The sequence below is a fragment of the Elaeis guineensis genome, chromosome 1 (assembly GCF_000442705.2).
Source record: "Elaeis guineensis isolate ETL-2024a chromosome 1, EG11, whole genome shotgun sequence".
In the NCBI taxonomy this organism is placed as follows: domain Eukaryota; kingdom Viridiplantae; phylum Streptophyta; class Magnoliopsida; order Arecales; family Arecaceae; genus Elaeis; species Elaeis guineensis.
The window spans coordinates 89,622,829-89,645,453 of record NC_025993.2 but is presented as its reverse complement, the minus strand read 5'-3'; the positions used below and the strand labels follow the sequence as shown (position 1 = coordinate 89,645,453).

Genomic DNA, 22,625 nt, shown 5'->3' with positions numbered 1-22,625 from the left:
CTTTCTCTCTCTAGAATTTTCTCTCTCTAGCTTGTTTCTCTCTCTTGATGGATTTTTCTCTCTCTAAAGTTATCCTTCTAGGATTAGCATAAGGGAAGGCTTCATCTGATGATTCTGATCGAGTTTAGAGACGAGTCTGATTTTAAGCGAGATTTTAATTTTGGAATTTGTTAGATTTAATTTTGAATTAAATTAATGTAAAAATATAATTTTGGATAATAGGCACGGAAGAATCTCCTAGAAGTTAGTCGATCTATTCGTTCAGTGCTCCGTGAAAAGTAAGTAATGAATCATCTTCTCGAGATATTCTATATTTATTCTGAAAATAAATAATTATTCTCTGAAATTATGCATGATTTATGAAATTATGTTTTGAAAGAAAAGTGCTTTTGAAATGTTATGGTATATCGATTTATGCACATGTTTAGTGAAAGATTATGATATATATTGTGGTACTAAGTATTTTGATATAGATCGGATTTATGCTCTCAGCCTAACTATGTTTCAGTGGGCCCCGCCAATGGAGATTATACGTTGGTATTTGTGGACCCTGCCAGTGGAGGTTGTGCGCTGGTATTCTGTGGACCCTGCCAGTGGGGGTTGTGCGCTGGTATTCTGTGGACCCCGCCAATGGGGGTTAAACGTTGGTCATAGTCGAGGCTGTTGAGTTACGAGTGATTTGAAATCGAATCGGATTTATGATTATATTATGTGTGAATTTTTGAAAATATTGGATTTGCATTAAATCAGCATGAAATATATTTTTATGTTATTTGCAGCATTGTTCTTGAAAATTTAATAATATCTGAATATCTGGTAGAGATACTTGTTACTTACTGGGCTGTCTAGCTCATTACTTTTCTTTCTATTTTTCAGATTCAGATAATTAATTTCGAGCGTGGGAAGAAATATTGGGACAGAGCTTTTAGAGGCGAGATTTAGCATTGTCAACTTTATTGAACTTAGATTTATTGTTTTAGTAAAAAAATTTATTGGATGTAAGACATTTGATTTAATTACTTGAATTACAGTTGAATAATAATTATTTGAATTTATTTCGCTGCGATGCATTGATATCGTGACGGATGCCTTGCATACTTATGGAGAGAGTTCTTCATAAGTATGCGGCGGTTGCCGCGACCCTCGATTCGCAATCTCGGGTCGGAGGCGTGACACTTCAGCTATGCAAAGTATGTATAAACGGTGCTTCAAATATAACTTATTGGTAAGAGATTTTGTTATGTACAAAGATTCCAACTTCAATCATAAGCTAGCAGCTGTCTTCTCTAAAAGCACCTCTTGCAAAATGCCATCAGACAAACACAAGTGGATAGCTGTCAAAACTTTATCATCCATCTCTTCTTTCTGCTCTTCTGTCAAATTACTGGACATCTTCTCTTTTCCTAGCAATGCCTTTTTTAAGCCCTTCTGTGTTAGGACTGCACACATCTTAACTTGTCATAAATTAAAACTGCCAGTACCATCAAACTTCTTAATATCAAATGACGAAGAAGCCATAGTGATTGATCTCACGAAATTGGCTTTGATACCAGTTTGTTGCGAAAGATATGAGAAGTAAAGAGAGAAAAAAATCACACCGACATGGTAATTTATGTGGTTCAGTAGTGTGTCTACTCCACGGGCGAGAACAGAGCAAAAGAATTCTACTATAATAAAATAGAGTACAAAAATAATGGTTATCTCTTAAATCCAAAATCTCAATACACTCAAATCTCTCACAAAAGAGAAGCTCTCAAGTCTAAAACTCTCGCTCTCTTGCTTTCTTGCAGATAGTGGTGTAAAATAGGAATATATATAATAAGGGATGAGAAATCAGAAGGAAATATTCAAAAAATAGTACTGTTGGTTATAACTAATTCTCTTGACAGATTTTCTTAGTTGTCAAAATCGTACTGATTATGACTAATTTTCTTGACAGATTTTCTTAGATTATAGTTGATCCTTAATTATTGAAATCTTGACTTGATTCTTTCATTTCTTTCCTTCTTGACTTGATTCTATAAGATCAATATGATTTGGATTCTTCTGTCAGATTGATACCATGACAAATATACCATACAATAAAATAGAAAACTTGGCTCACAATTTTAGAGCCACATAACAACCTCAGTTGTCTTCTGTTTTGTCTGAACTGGCTGATGATGAATTGTTATTCTGAAGCTGAGAAAGAACGTTCAGGCTATCCTGTCTGCAATTCAATGGAGAGAGGTCTATGTGTGCTGGCTCTTTTATGGTTTTTGCTGCATACACTATACACAACCGTTGATTATGGTTTTTGATTTTTGCTATAACAACTCTTCTTCCAGATTCAATGATCTATTATTTCATAGAACAGGGACAACAGGGCTCGTTTATCATGTTATTTCTGGTTCCCAGCAACAACAACAACTGTCACAGCTTACTATGGATACTTGTGCAGTGGAATTTTTTGCTACCCTTGTGAAGTTTTTTCATCCTTTCTATCAGTACATTATCTGTTTGTACAACATTTCTCGCAGCTCTTTCACTTACAGCTTCTTACATTACCGTTATGTAACTTTGCTTACTTGTATGATCTTACAGCTCATGTATTGGTGCTGCATAATTGAGCCTCCTTTGTGCTGCTGGGCTCTGTTTTTGTTTAACATTTTGTACCATATAATGTACCTGGCTTACTGAATGAAATTGAATACTTTACCAAAAAAAAAAAGTACGAAGATATCGTATCCAAATTCTTGGAGAACCTCTTGTACGCCACTTGATAGCAATATGAAATAAGACCCAGGTGTCCGAAGCATAAAAACATATAGCAAAACAGATTACCTGCTACCTCTGTGGAGATGAGTAGGAAGACTAAGAACAAGAAAATCAAATAAATCAACAGAACAAGTAGTTGAATGGCTCTATTAAATATTAACGAGATTAAGAACATTATCAAGGAAAAGTTAGAGTGGATAACCTTATTTGGTACCGGCTCCAGCAAAATTTGTATGCTCATCCAACTCTTGCATAAAAGGGACTCTGAAAAACGAAGAAACTTAAAGTTGTCACAAAATCCTGGTCAGCTCCTCAGCTAGCGACATTAGAAGAGCAATGCCAGAAAGACCAGAATTTGATCTGAAGGATAGCATTGGAGACTTTTCAAGTTGCCTTAACCAACTTTAAATATAATCTGCACCTTTTTGCAGAAAAATTAAACTAATTTTGTGCTTGAAGATTCAAAAACTGACAAATCAATAATACCTGCTACACATGCTGAAGTATTGTGATCTTTAATAACTGAATCAAAGGGTGCAGGGCAGACATGCCTGGATTTGCCTGCAAATAGTAATATGTGTACACAGCCTGCAAGTGTATTATGTTTACACAGCCTTCTTGGATCAAGACCATGTAGAAGAAGCTTACATAAAAAAAAAAAAAAAAAAATCACATATTAGCAACATAAATTATAATCTGCAGCTTAAAGAATCCAATCAAACACTAACATAAACATAATAAAAATTGTATAACATCATAAACAATACATAAACCTATCCAAAATTTATAAGAAAATTCAAACACCAATATAAGTCATAACAAACACTCCATATTACATAGAAAAAGTTATGATTACATTGTCCATAATTTACAATCCATAATCAAAGATAAGAAATATAACTCAAAAAAAATATTGAAACATCGGACTATCAATGATCTGTAGGAGCATGGTCATCATTAACTCTATGACTACTGGAACTACCAAGAGCGTACAACAAAAAAAAAAGAGTTTAGTAGTTGAAAAATTATAATATAAATTAAATGATTAGGTATATAAAAAAATATAAATACAGTAAGATATGTGTCTTAGAAGAGTCAACAAATATCTGTAATGCGAATGTCAAGTAATCAATCTGAGACTCCATGTTGGATATCACAGTGTCATAGCTCTGTACGATCATCCCTACCCATGCCTCCACCTGTGTCTGCACATGCGCCTCCATCCGCATCCATAGTTGCTCTTCAATCCGTGCCTATAGCTGCTCCTCAATCCATTCCTGCATCTGCTCCTCAACCTGTATGTGCACCTGCTCCTGAATCCGTGCCTGCACCTGCTTCTCAATCCGTGTCTCTATCCGAGCCTCGAGCATACTAATATCCGCATTGCTAGAGTTCTCTCTAGCATACTAAGTGTATCGGCATACTTCAGATAATTGAGTGGGGGTGATTCCAACTCTATAACCCCTTACTCGACAATAACGATCCGATCCCAGAAGCTCTATCATCACCTGAGCCTCAACACGCCTGGCCTCCATAGGTACGAGGCATCCGAGCCTCAAGCATACTAATATCTGCATTGCTAGAGCTTTTTCTAGCATGCTGAGTGTATCGATGTACTTTAGATAACTGAGTGGAGATAACTCCAACTCCATAACCCCTCACTTGACCATAATGATCCGGTCCTAGTAGCTTTATTATCATCTGAACCTCGACACGACTGGCCTCCGTAGATGCTGAGGACTCATCGACACACTCTGCAGCAAGAGATGAAGCTTTTTTCTATATTCAATATATATAATTTTATACTTAAAAATAAAATTATATATCATTGTATGAAATGATTATGAATATATACAAATATATCTCTGGACTCATCAGTAACAGAATGACTATCTCAATGAATATGAGGCATCTTGTAGAACTCCACCTGACCAGACTCCCTCCTATGCTCATCCATCTACAGAAAACATAAATTTACAAAATATATAATGCAAAAATAATGTTATATACCTACATGATGCTATATGCTAAAGATTTTGAAAGAAATATACAAATTCTTATCTACGTCATGCGTAGCTCTTAGGCCATGATATATGAGGAACAGATAGAGCTACTCGTGCAACTCTACCAATAGCAAAAAATACCTACAAAATAAAATAAAATATGATATATCTTGTATATATGATAAATCTATATTAGTAATTAACATAATATAAGATATATAATGAGTGTATACAATTATCTGTCCTTTCTCGGAGAACTAATAATGAACAAATCCCTCCACTGATGGGGATCTACATCAGGAGGACAAATACGAGCAACATCATCCTCCACCAATCCCTCTCTCTTATAGTTTTTCTTTAGTGTTGACTTGAATTCTTTCCATTTTCGATTGAGAGACTTCAGTACCCATTCATGGCTGTCTGCAAGGAGTATAAATTTACTCTTAAAATAAAACAAAGAAAGATATTTGGTTATTAAACAACATAATTAATTTACTATAAAGAAATTAACATAAATTATTAAGCCATCCTTTTATCTCTACTACTCGTAAAATCTCAAGCTTATATACAGGAAGCATATCGTTCTATTTCGTATAGTTCAAGGGACAAAGCTGTCCCTTCTGTGCAATAGTTCCTACAAAACTCATTAACAATTTGACAGTCTTGTTAATAGGCTGCCCCATCTAGTTGCATCGGATGGTGACCCTCTCACCCTCAGCTAAACATCAGATATCTCTGGCACGTGTGGGTCCATGTCTAATCCATGCTCTCCCATATGCATCTACAATAAGCACATACCAAAAAAACATATTACAAATCCAATAAAAATTAATACTTATATCTTAATAATCATGAATATATGATATTTCTATTAAATTATTCTGAATGTGTATCTCATCCATAGCAACATCCTCATCAGTAGGAGGATCGTCCTGTGGCTCAAACTGTTGCATGGATAAATAAGGATCAACCTCATGCTATTGTGTGGATGATGGACCTGCCTCAAACTATTGTGGCTATCTCGACCATCGAGACTGATCAGAAAATAATCCATCATGAGAAGTCTACAACTTAATATCATCACGTCGTCTGTTTCAAGGCATGATAACGTCTAGTATTCAAATATAGAAATAAAAATCAATTAGCCTAAATTATTAAATAATAAATACAATACTGATTGACTTGCCAATAAGAAACAAAATCTATTAAATGAATAGGATAATAAAATATAATATTTTATACAAAAGTACACAACTTAAAGGATGCTTATCAATTAAAAATTAGTCAATATTTTCTCCTTCAATATCCATCCTCACCAAGCTCGTAGCATTTAGATCATTAGTCGAAGCAAGATTGTAAGGTATACATTGGGTATAAGTCTCATTATCCTCTACTTCTAACCCTTTCCCACATCATACAAATCTCTAGGTTTTGTTCTCACGACAATAGCCTAATCCTTATCTTTCGAGTTTTATATAAAAAATACTTGACTAGCTTGAGATGAAAAAAATGAATGGATTGTCCTTTAATAACACATCAGTATGCATCAAACTTGAAAAATTTACAAGTCTAAATCCATTTATATTTTATTTCAAGCCTCTTGACGAGTTTATATCCATCCAATTATATCGAAATAATATTACTTTAAATTTTTCATAATAATCCAACTCAAAAATATCCTTAAATACACCATAATAAGTTTTTCCATCTGCTTCCACCATGACTCCACTATTTTGAGTTTCTCTAAATTTTTCACGTTCTTTTGTATAAAATTTGAAATCATTATATCAGTTTACAATATTGTTAGGATCTTGAGCAATGGTAATTAATTCATCTAAATAGCTACTCTCCATTATCATCAATACTTAAAGATAATGATAAAATTATTAATATATTATTTATTTAACATTAATAAATATATTTCATAATCAATATTTTTCATCACATAGATGACTAACCTGCTTAAAAAGTCATTTAGGGAATAACTCAATCAACCATCATTGCTCAATCCTTCGATTGGGTCCAATGTTATGGTTTGCTTATCTTTGAGTAACCAAAAATTTGCTAAAAAAAATTAATTCATTGATTACGAACATTATATATAGTGATAATAAAAGAAATCAACATGTGAGTATACTAGCCTGTGATATTGAGATATTACATTACTATGAAGTAACATATAATGATGGACTTGTGCCAATGACTTTTTGTCAAGAACCACACTTTCCATCTTCCCTAAAACTCTTTCGACAATTGAAAACTTATAAATTTTTGAGTTATTGCATTATCATGATTTCTTTGAGGTCGATTAAAAATGATCTCTATACTTTTAAGATATCTTGAACAAAATCTCAAACACTCTTTAGCAATATATCCTTTCGCAATTGAGCCTTCAGGATAGGCTCTATTTCATGCATAATCCTTTAAATGCATAGGATACCTTCAAAAGTTAAAAATTTATTAAAACATCAATATGAGTACGACATTAGTTATACTAAAGATTTCTAAATTATAATTACAAATTTTAGCAACATCACCTTTCAATAGGATACATCTATTTGTAGTGTACCGATCCATCAAGTTTTGTTTCTGTAACTAAATTAATAAGTAGATGAACCATGATAGTGAAAAATTTGAGAAAAAAGATCTTCTCCATATGACAAAATATAAATGCAACACTAGACTCTAATTGATCACGCTCTCATTGATCAAGAATTTTGGAATATAATGATTTAAAAAATGATGACAATTGAGCAACAATAGCAACAACTTATTTTGGCATGGATGACCTTAAAGTCAGTGAAAAAATATCTTACTTTAAAATATGACCATCATGACTTTTAAGATTTGAAAGTTTTCGATCTTTAAGATTTACACATCTTGAAATATTTGATGCATAGTCATCAGGAACCTTAATATTCTTTAGAAATATCAAAAAAAGATCTTTCTCTCAAATGGATATTGTATATAATATAGGAAGTATATAAACTTTACTATTAGTAAGCTCTTTGGGATGAAGCTCCTGTCTTATGCCCATTTCTTTCAAACTAAATGTGTCTTTAAGTTATCTTTACTCTTTTCATTAAGATTTAGCATTGTACTAATCAAATTATTATAAATATTCTTCTCTATATACATCACGTCAATATTATATCTGAGAAGATTGTACTTTCAAAAAAATAAATAAAAAAATATTCATTTTCTTCTACAGCTATTTAACAACTCTATGTGTAGATGCCTCTATTATGTCATCTTCATTTCGACTTTCATTTATATGATCATCATCATCATAAAAATTGTCAGCATCCTCAAATACTCTTGAATCAAGATTGCGAATACTAACATCCTTTGTCAACTCTTCATTTATTGAGCTTTCAATATCTTTTCTTTCTCTTTTCTTAAAACACTTGGAAACCTTACCATACCAATGATTCATGCCATGCATTTGTATAAGAACCTCAATTCTAGATGGTGGTACAGGAGCAGATTGTAATTCTATGGTACCATGAAATACAACTTTTTGAAATCAAAATAGATGGTCGGCTTCCAACCATCGATGATGGCCCATATAATAGAACTTACCTCCATATTTTAACCATTATGAATGGGTAGAATCTCCGCAATAGGGACATGAAATACACCCCTTTGTACTCCATCCGGATAAATTAGCATATATAGAAAAATCATTGATAGCTCAAATAAAAGTAGCCCTCAATTTGAATGCCTAACCACTGGAAGTATCAAATGCATCGATACCCTCCCATAGCTATTTCAATTTCTTTATTAAAAATTGTAAAAAGACATCAGTATCATTGCTTGGACCCTTATCATCTAGAATAACCATTGACAAGATCAGCAAAAACTATTTCATATACATTCATGGTGGTAAATTATATGGAATCAGAACAATCAACTAAGTACTATAAGTAGAACTCAGTATCTGAAATGGATTGAAGCCATCAGTAGCTAAACCCAACCTAACACCACGAATATCTAAGGCAAAATCAAGGTGCCTATCATCAAATATTTTTTATACTAAACTATCAGTTGGATGTCTTAATATTTCATCTTTTGTACGACCTTCATCGTGTCATCTCATCGATGAAGCTACCTTCGATGATGCATAGATCCTTTTCAATATAGGTATTAAAAGAAAGTAATGCAAAATTTTAGCTGATTTTTTCTTCCTTCGAATAACATCCACTTCATTCAATACATCATCCTCATCTTTTTTATGTGATGCCCTTCATGAAGATCTACGAACATTGCATGATTCTTGGTTAACATTTTCATTTCAGTACAATATATAGTTATTTAGACAACTATGAATCTTCTCATATCCAAGATCTAATTTCTTGACTAATTTTTTTGCTTCATAATAAGAAGTTGGCAAAACAGAGCTCTCAGAAAATGCATCCTTTAATAATATAAGTAGCATAGTAAAAACTCTTACCAGGCCATCTATTTAAACATTTCAAATGAAAGATACATAAGAAAAGAAATTTTCAAAAAGTTCTTACGAGCTGGATATAGTTTTTGATCACAATCATTCAACAAATTATGATACCAATGTTTTGTCTCATCATTAGATGAATGCCAGGATCTCTAAATATGCATAGGATCGATAAATGTAGACATCTCGAGCATCATATCTGTTTCTTATCCTTCACTGAAATATCTTAAATTTTCAGCACCAAATCCCAAAGCATCTCTGAGCAAACCTCTCGTATCATCTTCTCTTATAGGATTTCTTTGTAGAGTACTGGTTCTAATATCAGATCTATATTCTATATGTGAGGGTTGATTATATGAAGATGGCAACATGGATTCTCCATGGAATATCCATTCAGTATATCGTCTTACAAAATCATTCCACACCAAATATTCTTCGACTATTTGTGGATCAAGAGAAGAATTATTTACATATTTTTAGCATGGACAAAAAATCTTTCTATTCATTGATCCTTTGTCAATTGCAAATTTAATGAAATTTTGCACTCCTTCAAAATAATCTTCACTGGACCTTGGCTTGTTTATCCAACTTTTATCCATTGTGTAAGAATAATAACTAAATAATAAATTCTCTAAAAAATTTATACAAATAAAATATTAGCCGAGTTCTCCCTACAAAAAATTAAAAATATACACTGAATAGAGATAACTGACTATTCTCCTATATTACTATAAGAAAGACAGAAATTATTCTTCAAAGAAATACTCGTCAAGTTAGTAACAAATTCAACGATAGTCCCAATAGTTTAAAAAATGTTTTTAGCCACTAACTTGACATTAGTATCAAAAGAGGAAGGGGAAACACCAACAAACAAATGGCACATGAAAAAATATTGCTTTAACCGATTGAAGCATGCAAAGCAATATTAGTTAGTATATTATTATGTTGATAAGATGCTTAAATACTGATTGTACTATTATAAGCTTAAATGTTGTTTCTTATCTTAATTTTTTTAACTTTTAGTATAGTGAAAAATGATTACTTTCTATTGGTATCATGTCCAGTGGGCTATTGAATACCTAAAGATAAAAATGATAAGAGCTACTGAACACATGGAGGTGAAACATGAGTTGCTTTGAATGGTCGATCATATGTTTCAGGTGTAAAGTTAGGATCAAGCCTAGATGGCTTTGTGGCTAATTGTATTGATTGATATCAAAGAGATACACACTATAATGATCTAACATGAATTGATATTAACTTGATGGAATGCTTAAATACTTATATATTATTAAAAGTATGAATGCTATTCATCACCTTAATTTTCAAAGTTTAGTGAAATGAAAATGATTGCCTTTTATTGCTGTCGTATCCAAAAGGCGATCAAATACTTAAAGAAAAGAAATGATAAGTAAGAGTTATTGATCACATGGAGGTGAAACTTAGCTTGATTTGAGTAATTATTTGTTTAAGATGTAAAAGTCAAGCGCATATAGATCTTCGGTTTATTATATTGATTGATATCAAAGAGATGCACATAGGTAATAGAAAAAGATCTAATGTCACTTAAACTTCACATAAAAAAATTGCTAATGAATAAGGACACTTGACATTAGAACATACTCTATATGGTCTGGACACAACTCATAGACATTCAACTGCATATGCTTGTCAAATTAGAACCAAGACTACATATGCTTGTCAAGCATAGACATTCAACTTAACATGCATTCAGCTTACACACCACATTATGCCCCTGCTGCTTCTAATGTAGTCAGTATTTTAGATGCAAACAAACTATGTCAAGCATTACCTTTGGCATGACTCAAAGATTGACAAGATATATTGACATTCAAAAAAATGGCTCCATTCAATATTTGTCATCAAGAACATAGTTTACTTTGATATAACAGGGATTGGCATGAAGTTGCAAGTTTATGGTAATGTTTGTCCAGCACTAAGCATCATCGTAACACACATGCCATGCCAAATTGCCAGCATTTCTAGACAGTGATTAATAAATTTTATTAACACATGGAAGGCATATAGGGATGTCAATGATCCATATCTTGATTGAATTTTTTTTTTTTTATTTTTAAAAAGACTTTTGAACAGATTCATCATAATGACCCAGCTCAAACAGTATCAAACTAGAAAAGAACACAGCTAAGACCCTCACTGATGATGATCTTAACCACAAATATCAATATATAAAAAGCTATACATGAAAGTACTCGTGCTTTATAAAAAGAAGGCAACAAAGGCGTCTGTATAAATCAGATGTGTAACAATCAAGAGAACCTTACAACTATATAATCAACAGTGAAATAGCTAAAGGACACTCCATGAGGCCCGGCTTCTGGTTGTGGTATACGAGACTCCATCCGATGATGCATCATTTTTTTTTATTTATTTTTAAAGTATTGTAATTTAATTTATTGTAAGGACATTTTCCTTTTCTTGGTGTTCAACTAATTAGTAAATGAAATTATGTATTTTAACCAGATTTATGTTGAACTTAAGATTTCTTATAAACTATCATGTTTCAATTAACAACATTATTCTTATGTACTTATACATTATTTTTATGATGCTCCACCAGTACATTATTCTTATACACTTGTATAGGAATAGCCATATGGGATCACACTATCTCAATTGCATTCACTAGCAAATAAATTTATGTTTCTCCTAGTTGATCGGATCAGATAGTCGACCGACGATGAATTTAAATGTTGACGATTACTGATTAATGATGTACAGTGTCTGAAGCCTTCCATCGATGGTGCAAAAATCCAAAAAATATGATCAAATATAGTATATACTAGGTTATTGATCGAAGTGCTAATGAATTTCATCCAAGAACCAAGGTTAAATTCTTCTACAACATGTAACCACTTCGGCAATAAGTCATATGACTTATCCTAATCTCCATATCTCAGGACCATTGCTTTTTGCTTTGCCTCCCATAACTTTCTATAACTGAGCATGTTGTTGAATCTATTCTTTATGACTACATCCATGCCGGTGATAAAAATTATAGATACTTCCATTACAAGAAAATAGAAATTTAGCGATCGAAAAATCGATTGCAAAATAATAAAATTGGTTGCTAATTTATTTTACGACTGATTCTAATCAGTTGTAAAAATCCTGGTTGTAAAATTTTGCGATCGATTTAAATCGATCGCAAAATTTTATGATCAATTTAGGGATCGAAAAATAAAAAAATAATTTAAGTTTTATCATATTTTATTTTTTAAAATCAGTTGCAAAATCAATCATAAAATCGATCACAAAATTGATTGCTAAATTTATTAAAATATTTTTTATTAATAAATCAATCATAAAATCAATCGCTAATTATTTTTAATTTTTTATTAATAAAATTAATCATAAAATTGGTTGTTAGTTATTTTTATTTTTTTAATTAATATTTTGATCATAACATAGATCACTAATTTTGTTAAAATATTTTTTATTAATAAAATCGATCATAAAATTGATCATTAATCATTTTTAAATTTTTTTATTAATAAAATTGATCATAAAATTGATTACTAAATTTATTAAAATTTTTTTATTAATAAATCTATTGTAAAATCAGTTGTTAATTATTTTTAAATTTTTTTTATTAATAAAGTTGGTTGCAAATTTGGTTGTTAATTATTTTTATTTTTTTAATTAATTTATCGATCACAAAATCGATCATTGATTTTGTTAAAATATTTTTTTTATTCATTAAATCGATCGCTATTATTTTCAAATTTTTTAATTAAAAAATTGATCAAAAAATCAATCGTAATTTATTTTTTATAATATTTTAATTTTTTAAATCGATCGTAAAATTTTAATTTTAATTTTTAAATTTTTATATTATTTTTTATATTATTTTTATTTTTATATATTTTATTTTTTATATTATTATTTAAAATAAAATTTGGCTGGCGTGGTCCATGGAGCGAAGCGTGGACCAGCAATCGGTTCGCCTCGATTTCTCGCAGTCCACTATGGACCGAGGCATTTTTCGCTCGTTTCTTATGGCTCATGGTGAGGGGAGGCCGTGTAGGCCGTCATTGAAGAGGGGAGAGGGAGACGTCACAGGCAGGCCAGTGAGGAGATACCATAGGAGAGGGGGGCTGTGCATAGACGGGCTGATGAGGGGAGGCCATCGTAAGGAATCATCGGAGAGGGGAGGGGGGCCATCGTGAGCGGGCCGGCAAGGAGAGGCCATTGCGGACGGTTGTTGGGAAGGGAAGGGCAGGCCATCATGGGTGGGCTGGGGAGGGGAAGAGGGATTTTGGGTGCTGGGTAGGGGGGCTATCGTGGATGGGCCGACGAGGGAAGGCCATTGCGAGTGGTTGATGGGGAGGGGAGAGGGGGCCATCGTGGGCGGGCCGGCGAGGGAAGGTCGGAGGGTAGGGGAGGCCATCGCGGGCAGTCGTCGGGGAGGGGAGGGGATGCCGTCACAGGTGGACTGGTGAGGGGAAGCCATCGTGGGTGGTCATCGGGGAGGAGAAGAGGGGCTTCGGACGTTGAAGAGGGGAAGAGGGGAAAAGGCTGGGGAGGGGAGGAAAAGAAGACGGGTTATAAAAAAGAAATCGGTAGCACCAATTATTTTTTTTTCAAAATTTAAATTTACGATCAATTTTTTGGTTGCAAAATATTAAAAAAATTTTATAAGCAAAAAATCGATCACAAACTTGATTTTAGAATAAAAATAATTCAAAAATTTTACGATCGATTTTTCAATCGCAAAATTAATATTTTGCAACCAAAAAATCGATCACAAACTTATTTATGGCTTAAAAAAATAATTTAAAAATTTTATGATCAATTTTTTGATCATAAATTATTTTAATATGTCATAAATAATAAATTTTATGATCAAAAAATTGGTCACGAAATTTTTGAGCTATTTTTTAATCTATAAATAAGTTTGCAATCAATTTTTTGATCATAATTTTTTAAAAAAAATTTACAACCAAAAAATTTATTTCAAAATATTTTAATTATTTTTTAATTTAAATATATTTATAATCAATTTTTTGATTATAAAATATTAAAAATTTATGATCAAAAAATCCATTACAAAATACTTGAATTATTTTTTTAATCTATAAATAATTTTATGATAAAAAAAATAATATCTTATGACCAAAAAATTGATCACAAACTTATTAATAGATTAAAAAAATATTTTAAAAATTTTATGATCAATTTTTTGATCATAAATTTTTTTAATATTTTGCAACTGAAAAATCGATCGCAAATGTATTTTGCAACCGAATATAATTTTTTTTATTTTTCTCTGAATATATATAATTTTAAAATATAAAATCTATCTTCATCATTTATTATCTAAATAATTATCATTAGAGTATTGTCATAAATGACTGCCTCGATCCGATAGCCCTAGCTATGTCGATCAATAAAATTTGATTTCGACGGTCACGAACAATCGTATGATGATCGGATAAATAGAGACATCGATGGATCTAAAAATTTACAACGATGATCTCAGTGATATTTGTAATATACTATCAAAATTTTACTTCAATCGGATATCATTATCATGATCAATTTAGCATGGAATGATTTGGGCTGTTAAATGATAAATAAGTGATCAAAAGGTCAAACGGCATCTGATTATTAGATAATTTTTTAGATAAATAATCTCTGCTACTACTTTGATTATTTTATACAGTGGTAATCATAAAATTCAAACCGTACGTATATGAACCATTTAAAACTATATATCTCTTGATACTCATTCTTAAAGTCCTTAAGTAATTGTATTTATGCTTTTATAAGATCTGCTGAACATAGATAGTTCATAAATATATAGTTTGAATTTTATGATCACTATTGTATAAATGATCCAAGTGATAGCAAAAATTATTTATCTAAAAAATTACCTTATAATCGGATGCTGTTTGATCTTTTAATCATTCATTTTTTATTTAACGATCCAAATCATCCTGTGCTAAATTGATCATGATAATGATGTCCGATTGAAGTAAAATTTTGATAGTATGCTACAAATATCATTGTTGGTACAAAAATCCGCCTGCGCCGGAGAAGCTGGAGTTGAGGAGGCCGCGGTCGCCGCCGGGACCTGCAAGGGAAGTCTAAACCGGAGGTGGGGTTGCTCCGGCAAGACCCTCCGACGCTCAAGTCAGTTCTCTGCCTCAACAAGAATGGAGTGCTCGAATGGAGAATTTAGCAGAGTTTTGAGATAAGAGAAATGAGCTTAAAAAGATAACGTATCTGAGTCCCCCCTTTTTATAGGCGGAGGAGGCAACGGACTGATGGCGACGTGTGTAACCGTCTGGTAGTGGGCCGCCCACGGTCAGGGAAATTAATTGTGGAGAGTGGTGGGGTAGACTCGTGGCTGTTGTCATAGTCTGCCACGTATGGCCTGTTGCGGATAGTGGGGCGGCGTCCGTTGCCGCTAGCTGTCAGTGAGTAGTGGGATCGTGCAGCACCTGCTGCAGGGAGTGGGACAGAATCGTGGCCGTTTGCTACAGCCTGTCAGGGAGTAATGGGTCCGTTGCTGGAGCCGCGTAGAATCCGCTGTAGGACCTGGAACAGGATCATGATTGTTGTCGCGATCTGCCGAGGGGGTGCGGATCTGTCGATTGAGGTTCGGCCGCGGTTGGAGTCCGGCCTCCGTAGGAGCCCGGGCGGAACCGCTCTGATGTCGAAGGTGGAGCCCGGCTCCCGTAGGAGTCCGGGCGGAGCCGTTCTGGTGTCGGAGGTGGAGTCCGGCTCCCGTAGGAGTCCGGGCGGAGCCGCTCTGATGTCGAAGGTGGAGCCCGGCTCCCGTAGGAGTCCGGGCGGAGCCGTTCTGATGTCGGAGGTGGAGCCCGGCTCCCGTAGGAGTCCGGGCGGAGCCGTTCTGGTGTCGGAGGTGGAGTCCGGCTCCCGTAGGAGTCCGGGCGGAGCCGCTCTGATGTCGAAGGTGGAGCCCGGCTCCCGTAGGAGTCCGGGCGGAGCCGTTCTGATGTCGGAGGTGGAGCCCGGCTCCTGTAGGAGTCCGGGCGGAGCCGTTCTGGTGTCGGAAGTGGAGTCCGGCTCCCGTAGGAGTCCGGGCGGAGCCGCTCTGATGTCGAAGGTGGAGCCCGGCTCCCGTAGGAGTCCGGGCGGAGCCATTCTGATGTCGGAGGTGGAGCCCGGCTCCCGTAGGAGTCCGGGCGGAGCCGTTCTGGTGTCGGAGGTGGAGTCCGGCTCCCGTAGGAGTCCGGGAGGAGCTGTTGCAAACAAAGTCAAGGGTGAAGTCCGGCTCTGATAGGAGTCCGGATTGAGCTTACCAGCGATTGATATTGAGAGCGGAGCCCGGCTCCCGTAGGAGTCCGGACGGAGCTGTTTTGATGTTGGCGGCGGAGCCCGGCTCCCGTAGGAGTCCGGGCGGAGCAGCGCTTGCTGATGGCGGTGGAGCCCGGCTCCCGTAGGAGTCCGGGCGGAGCTGTTTTTGCTGATGGCGGTGGAGCCCGGCTCCCGTAGGAGTCCGGACGGAGCTGCACTTGCTGATGGTGGTGGAGCCCGGCTCCCGTAGGAGTCCGGGCGGAGCTGTGCTGATGCCGTCGGTAGAGCCCGGCTCCCGTAGGAGTCCGGGCTGAGCCTTTCTGATGTCGGAGGTGGAGCCCGGCTCCCGTAGGAGTCCGGGCGGAGCCGTTCTGATGGGAATTTCGGCCGCGGATATTTTATACCCAACACTCATCAAGATCATTTTTATAAATTTTTAGATCCATCGATGGTCTCTATTTATTAGATCATCATGCAATTATTTATGATCGTTGAAATCAAATTTTATTGATCATTATAGCTAGAGCTATCAGATCGAGGTGGTCTTTTATGATGATGCTCTAACAATAATTATTTAGATAATAAACGATGAAGATAAATTTTAAATTTTAAAATTATATCATATTCAAAAAAAATAAAAAAATTATATTCGATTGTAAAATATATTTGTGATCGATTTTTCGATTGTAAAATATTAAAAAATTTTAAAAATCAATTGTAAAATTTTTAAATTATTTTTTTAATCTATAAATAAGTTTACAATCGATTTTTTGATTGCAAAATATTAATTTTGCAATCAAAAAATCGATCAAAAACTTATTTATAGATTAAAAAAATAATTCAAGTATTTTGCAACAAGATTTTTTATCATAATTTTTTTTTAATATTTTACAACCAAAAAATTAATCATAAATATATTTAAATTAAAAAATAATTAAAAGATTATGCAATTGATTTTTTGATTGCAAAATATTAAAAAAATTTATGATCAAAAAATTGATCGCAAACTTATTTATAGATTAAAAAATAAGTCATGAATTTTTGATCGATTTTTCAATCATAAAATTTTTAATAAAAAAAATGAAAAGCTGGCAACCAATTTTTTGGTTGCAAAATAATAAATCCATTTTATAATTAAAAAAATCAATCATTAAATTATTTAAAAATTAAATTAAATAATTGAAAATTATTGCAATCGAATTTATGGTTACAAATCTATAAAAATTAATATTTTATAAATTTATTTTATATTCAATTTTTTGATTGTAAAATTGGTCGTAAAATTTTAATTTTGCAATCAATTTTGTAATTGATTTTTTCGGTTGCTATATTAATTTTTTTATTATCGATTGAAAAATTTTAATTTTACAATTGATTTTGTAATCGATATTTTTCGATCGCTATATTAATTTTTTTTAATAATCGATTGTAAAATTGATCGCAAAAAATTTTGGTTGCAAAATCGATCGTAAATTTTAATCAAAAAATTCAATCACAAAATTGATCACAAAATCATTGTTTTCTTATAGTGCTCTTTTACAAGATCTCATGTTTTATTAGCAATGAAGTTGGAATCTAGTTCAGAATCTTGAGAAAGCATAGCCGATACATGTTTATGTGAACCAACATATCATATGATTTTAAAATAATTATAACGCTTAATCACTCGAAGCATCCAATTGCATCCCGACTCCTTATTTTTACATTTAACCATTCAAACCTTGACTCTGTCTTGTCAACCTTAAATTCATGGTGCCTGTCAATTGAATACTATATTTTACTATAGTTTGTGGTTCCATCTTATCCATAAAATGGAGTCCTTTACATAACTTTTTAGTTCTTTCCCAGGTGCTACACTATGCCTGCAATGCACAAAATATTAATACATTAGTAGCCCCCCAATCAATCCTCTTGAATATTCTAGAAGGAGCTTCAAACACTAAAAATTTTGGGCACTCTATGGTATGTAAGCAATTTACATCATGTGATGTATCAGTTTACTGAGCATCATCTTCCAAGTCATCTTCACTTGGTACATCATCTTCCTAAAATAGCTGATTATCTACATGAATCATATTATCAGCAATTATATAAATTGAAGCTTGTCTGATAATAGTCTGTGGCACATCATTATCCACTATAGAGAACTGATCTTCTGTCTATCTCGTAGTATTTTTTGGGATATTATCGACCATATATAGACTAGAGAAAACAATCTATTCGTTATCCTAAGTTGTTATTCTTATGTCCTGGTCAACTACTTCATAATCATCCTAGTCAAGAACAGATCCAGTTTCTTCAATGGGTTGGATATCTAGGTACAACTCTGTACTAGATAAATATGGATGCGAACTTATAGTTGAAAAGATTATCTCAATATCTTTATCTTAGTAATTAGAACATATTCATACTTTAATACTATTGGTTACACAACTTGTGGATATTTATATACTATCATTATTCTATTTTTTTCTTTTATCTACATGGAAAACTTTGTATAACTTATCTTCCAACTTCTCAAATTTCATTTCATATTTAATTCTAGTGGTCTGTTGTGGTTGCTTATTGTACTTTATGCTATATGGTCCGTTAACCATAGAACCAGTAATATAGCATAAGGTCATATTAGTTTCTTCCACATTTCACTACATATACAACAAATAGAGTAAATTTAGTATGCTTAGTATAAAATCACCATTCATATATTAAATAAATCCATTACTACAAAAACTTGAGAAAATCAAAATATAGGTAGGGATGCTTAACTAGATCGAATGAAAAGTTTCCATTATCTTGTCCTCAGGAGGATATGTATCATAATAGATCTTATGGTCTCTATTAATCATTCGCCTATTAAATGTGAGCAAGTTATATAAGACAATCTATAAGATGTTATATATCTCATTAGACATGCATTTGCCTCCTACTATGGTGCACATTAGAAGATGAGCTAAATTACTTCTTTAGTTAATAATGAATCAATATAGAATTGAGATAGTCTCTCAAGAACTCTAGGTATGAAACATACTTTAATTATATTGTGCAAGGTAGATAGGCTTGCATGCTTTTGTTAAAAGTGTCATGCATAGTTTCATGGGTCTTTCTCAAGATAATGTTTGTTCACCGATAAGATGATCAGCGAGGCTAATCTTGGTGCTTGCTAATTGTAGAACTACTTTTTAATGATAGTATTTTGTATGAAAATATGAATTGAAGGCGAGGTTAAAAATTCTGAATAACTCTTCAACAAGCATATCATCTACTCTACGAAGGAATGCAACAAAGCTTAACTAGAGATAGGCAATGTAGATGGTTTATCCAATTAATTATATTAATAATCATTTAATTATTATATATTTATTTTTTGGATATTTTTAACTCATTCATTAGTAATCCAAATTGTTCTTTCTAATAATTGCTGACTTATTAATTACAATTGAAGGATACAGGAGAATCACATGTTTCTCTTGCTTGATTTGCACCACGTACTATGGAATGATGTTTTTGATTTTTTTGATCTATATTGTTTATTATGTTTTAGCGAATGTTAGGAAATGTTCATGGAAAATGATGAAGATTATCACCTGCTAGATCAATGCTTGGGTCACTGATTTTATACAAAAGTTAGTAGTAGTTGAGTGACAGATAGGGTTTATCTATCATTGTTAGTTCACCTAGGTATCATACCAATCTCTGATTGCCATATTAGTCCTGTGACTTGAGCGATAACTTGGATACAATTAATAACAATACTCAATATCAGTTTATGATACCTAACTGTATGATATCGCTCGTTACATTGTGACCAAACATCAAATTCCTATAGGATCCAATTCTTGTGCAGCTAAAAAAAATATTTTTGAAATTAAATAAAAAGATGTTGGGTGGATGTCTGGTCAGGACACCACCTCTCAAGATCCTTTCAGTATCACACGATGCAGCAGGAAGAAAGAAGAAACAAAACAAAAAGAAAACAATCAAAATCGTGGATCAGCCACAAAAGAGCTCGCCTCCACGGGGCATGCAAACTTCACTATGAAAAAAAAATTTTACAAGAGGAGACCTCACCCTCAACCCTTGTACACCCAATTTTCTCTCACCTGAAGTTTCCCTCTTGAAAGCTCTCTCTCTTGAAGACCCCCCTGAACCCCTGAAGAGCCTGGCGACCGCTGTCCAGGAGTCTCCTGCTCCTTCTCTCACAGCGCTCTCGCCTCTCTCTCTCTTCTCGGATTCGTACGGCTCCGTACGATGCGAAAACCGAACCTCACACCTCTCTATTTCGTCACAGGACCCTTTTAAAGGGTTAAACAGGGTTTAAACCTAATCTAATTAGGTTTAAGAGTCCTAAACAAGCCAAATCAGCATCCCAGACCGTCGGATCAAGATCGGAAGCCATCTGGACCGTTGGATCGCGCTCCGGTCCACGGAATAGTGCCGTGGACCGCGAGAAACGCGTGAGAAACGCCCACGTGGTCCACAGGCCGCTCCGTGGACCACCCGGTCCACGGTGGACCGGGGCAAGGGGGCCAGCAGGCCGCTGGCCTGGGCCGGCCCACGCCTGCGCGCGGGCCTGCGCGTGCCTGGGCCGCGCGCCCCGCTGGGCCGTGCGCCCGGCTGGGCCGCGCGCCTGGGTCGCGCGCCCCGCTGGGCCGTGCGCCCGGCTGGGCCGCGCGCCTGGGTTGCGCATCCTGCACGGGCCTGGGTCGCGCGTCCCGCACGCCGTCGCCTGCGGCCACGCCGCCGGTCGCCGGTGGTCCTCCGTCGCCTCGATTCTCGTGCCGACTTCAAAAGCTCGTATCTCCTCCATCCAAGCTCCGTTTCGGGTGATCTTGGTCTCGTTGAACTTCGTTTTTCGCCGCGAACCTCGCTGTGGGCTCAATATGGACTGAATCTCGAGGCATCAAATCCTAACAATCTCCACCTCGACTCGATATTCGACCTCCTCCAAACTCCGAGAGCTTTTGGATCTCCTCGCCCCCATGCCCTGGGGCAATCGCCTGCTGATCATGGATGGGCAAACATGGGAGTCGAGCCAGGCTGCTCGATCCTATCTCCGTCGTATGCTGTGCTCCTCCTGACTGAGACCTGCTCGGGGCATCATCCTGCGGCAATAGGAATCTCTCCTTGCGACGTCGCCTCTCGTCCTCCCGAGTCTCCTATCTCGTGCCTGATCCACCTCCTGGAGCTCCACCTCGCTCTGGGCTCCACCTGGCTCCCGAAGCTCCACCTCGCACTGGGCTCCCTACCAGGTAATAATGTCCTCTGCTCCCCTTCTTCCCCTCCAGCACAATCCTATCGCCGCGTAGTACCCTCAGGATTCCTCCACCAGCTACCGTCCTGTAGCCTCTCGAATCTAGTCTGCTAAGTGAGATAAGATTCCGCCTGAAATCGGGTATGTATCGGACCTCCCCCAATCTCCTCACTGCACCGTCATGTATCCTCCAGCTGACCGTCCCAATGCCTCTGATCGCACAGCTCAATCCATCCGGCAGATATACAGTGCCCTCCCTGTTCTCCAAGGAGTCAAACTGCTCCTCTCTGCAACACATATGATAGGGGCATGCAGAATCTAATATCCACTGCTGGGAAGAAGTAGATACCTCGTCAGATATCTCAAAGACATCTCCATCTAAATCACTGCCGGCCGTCGCTACAGCAGCCACCGTCCAATTTTTCAGTTGAGGGCAATCTCTGGCTAGATGCCCCAACTCTTCACACCGGTAACACCTGGTTTTGCTCAAGTCCCTCCTGGACTTAGACCGCCCTCGTTGCGATCTCCTGTCGCTCCGTCTACCGCCTCCTGCACCTCCAGAAGCCACCAAAGCTGAGCTATCGACACCTGAGCTCGAAGCTGGGTTCTCCCTCCTGAGAACCTCGTTCTGGAGTATCGCCGCGGTGACCTCGTCCATCTTGATAGTGCTTTTCCCCACTAGAAGAGTAGTCACCAAAGACTCGTACGAAGGGGGAAGCGATGCCAGCAAAACCAGCGCCCTGGTCTTCTCCTCAACATTCTCACCAATGCTGAGGAGGTCGGTGAGGATCTTCTGGAAGTGGCTCAAATGCTCCTGCACGCTCTGTCCCTCAGTCATCCGCAGTTGGTAAAA

At 35.8% G+C, this 22,625-nt stretch overlaps 1 pseudogene; it reads right to left on the bottom strand.

Moving 5' to 3' along the window:
- Positions 1–7,293: 7,293 nt before the first annotated feature.
- On the bottom strand, positions 7,294–7,898 carry LOC140854748 (uncharacterized; annotated as a pseudogene).
- Between the last annotated feature and the right edge of the window lie 14,727 nt (positions 7,899–22,625).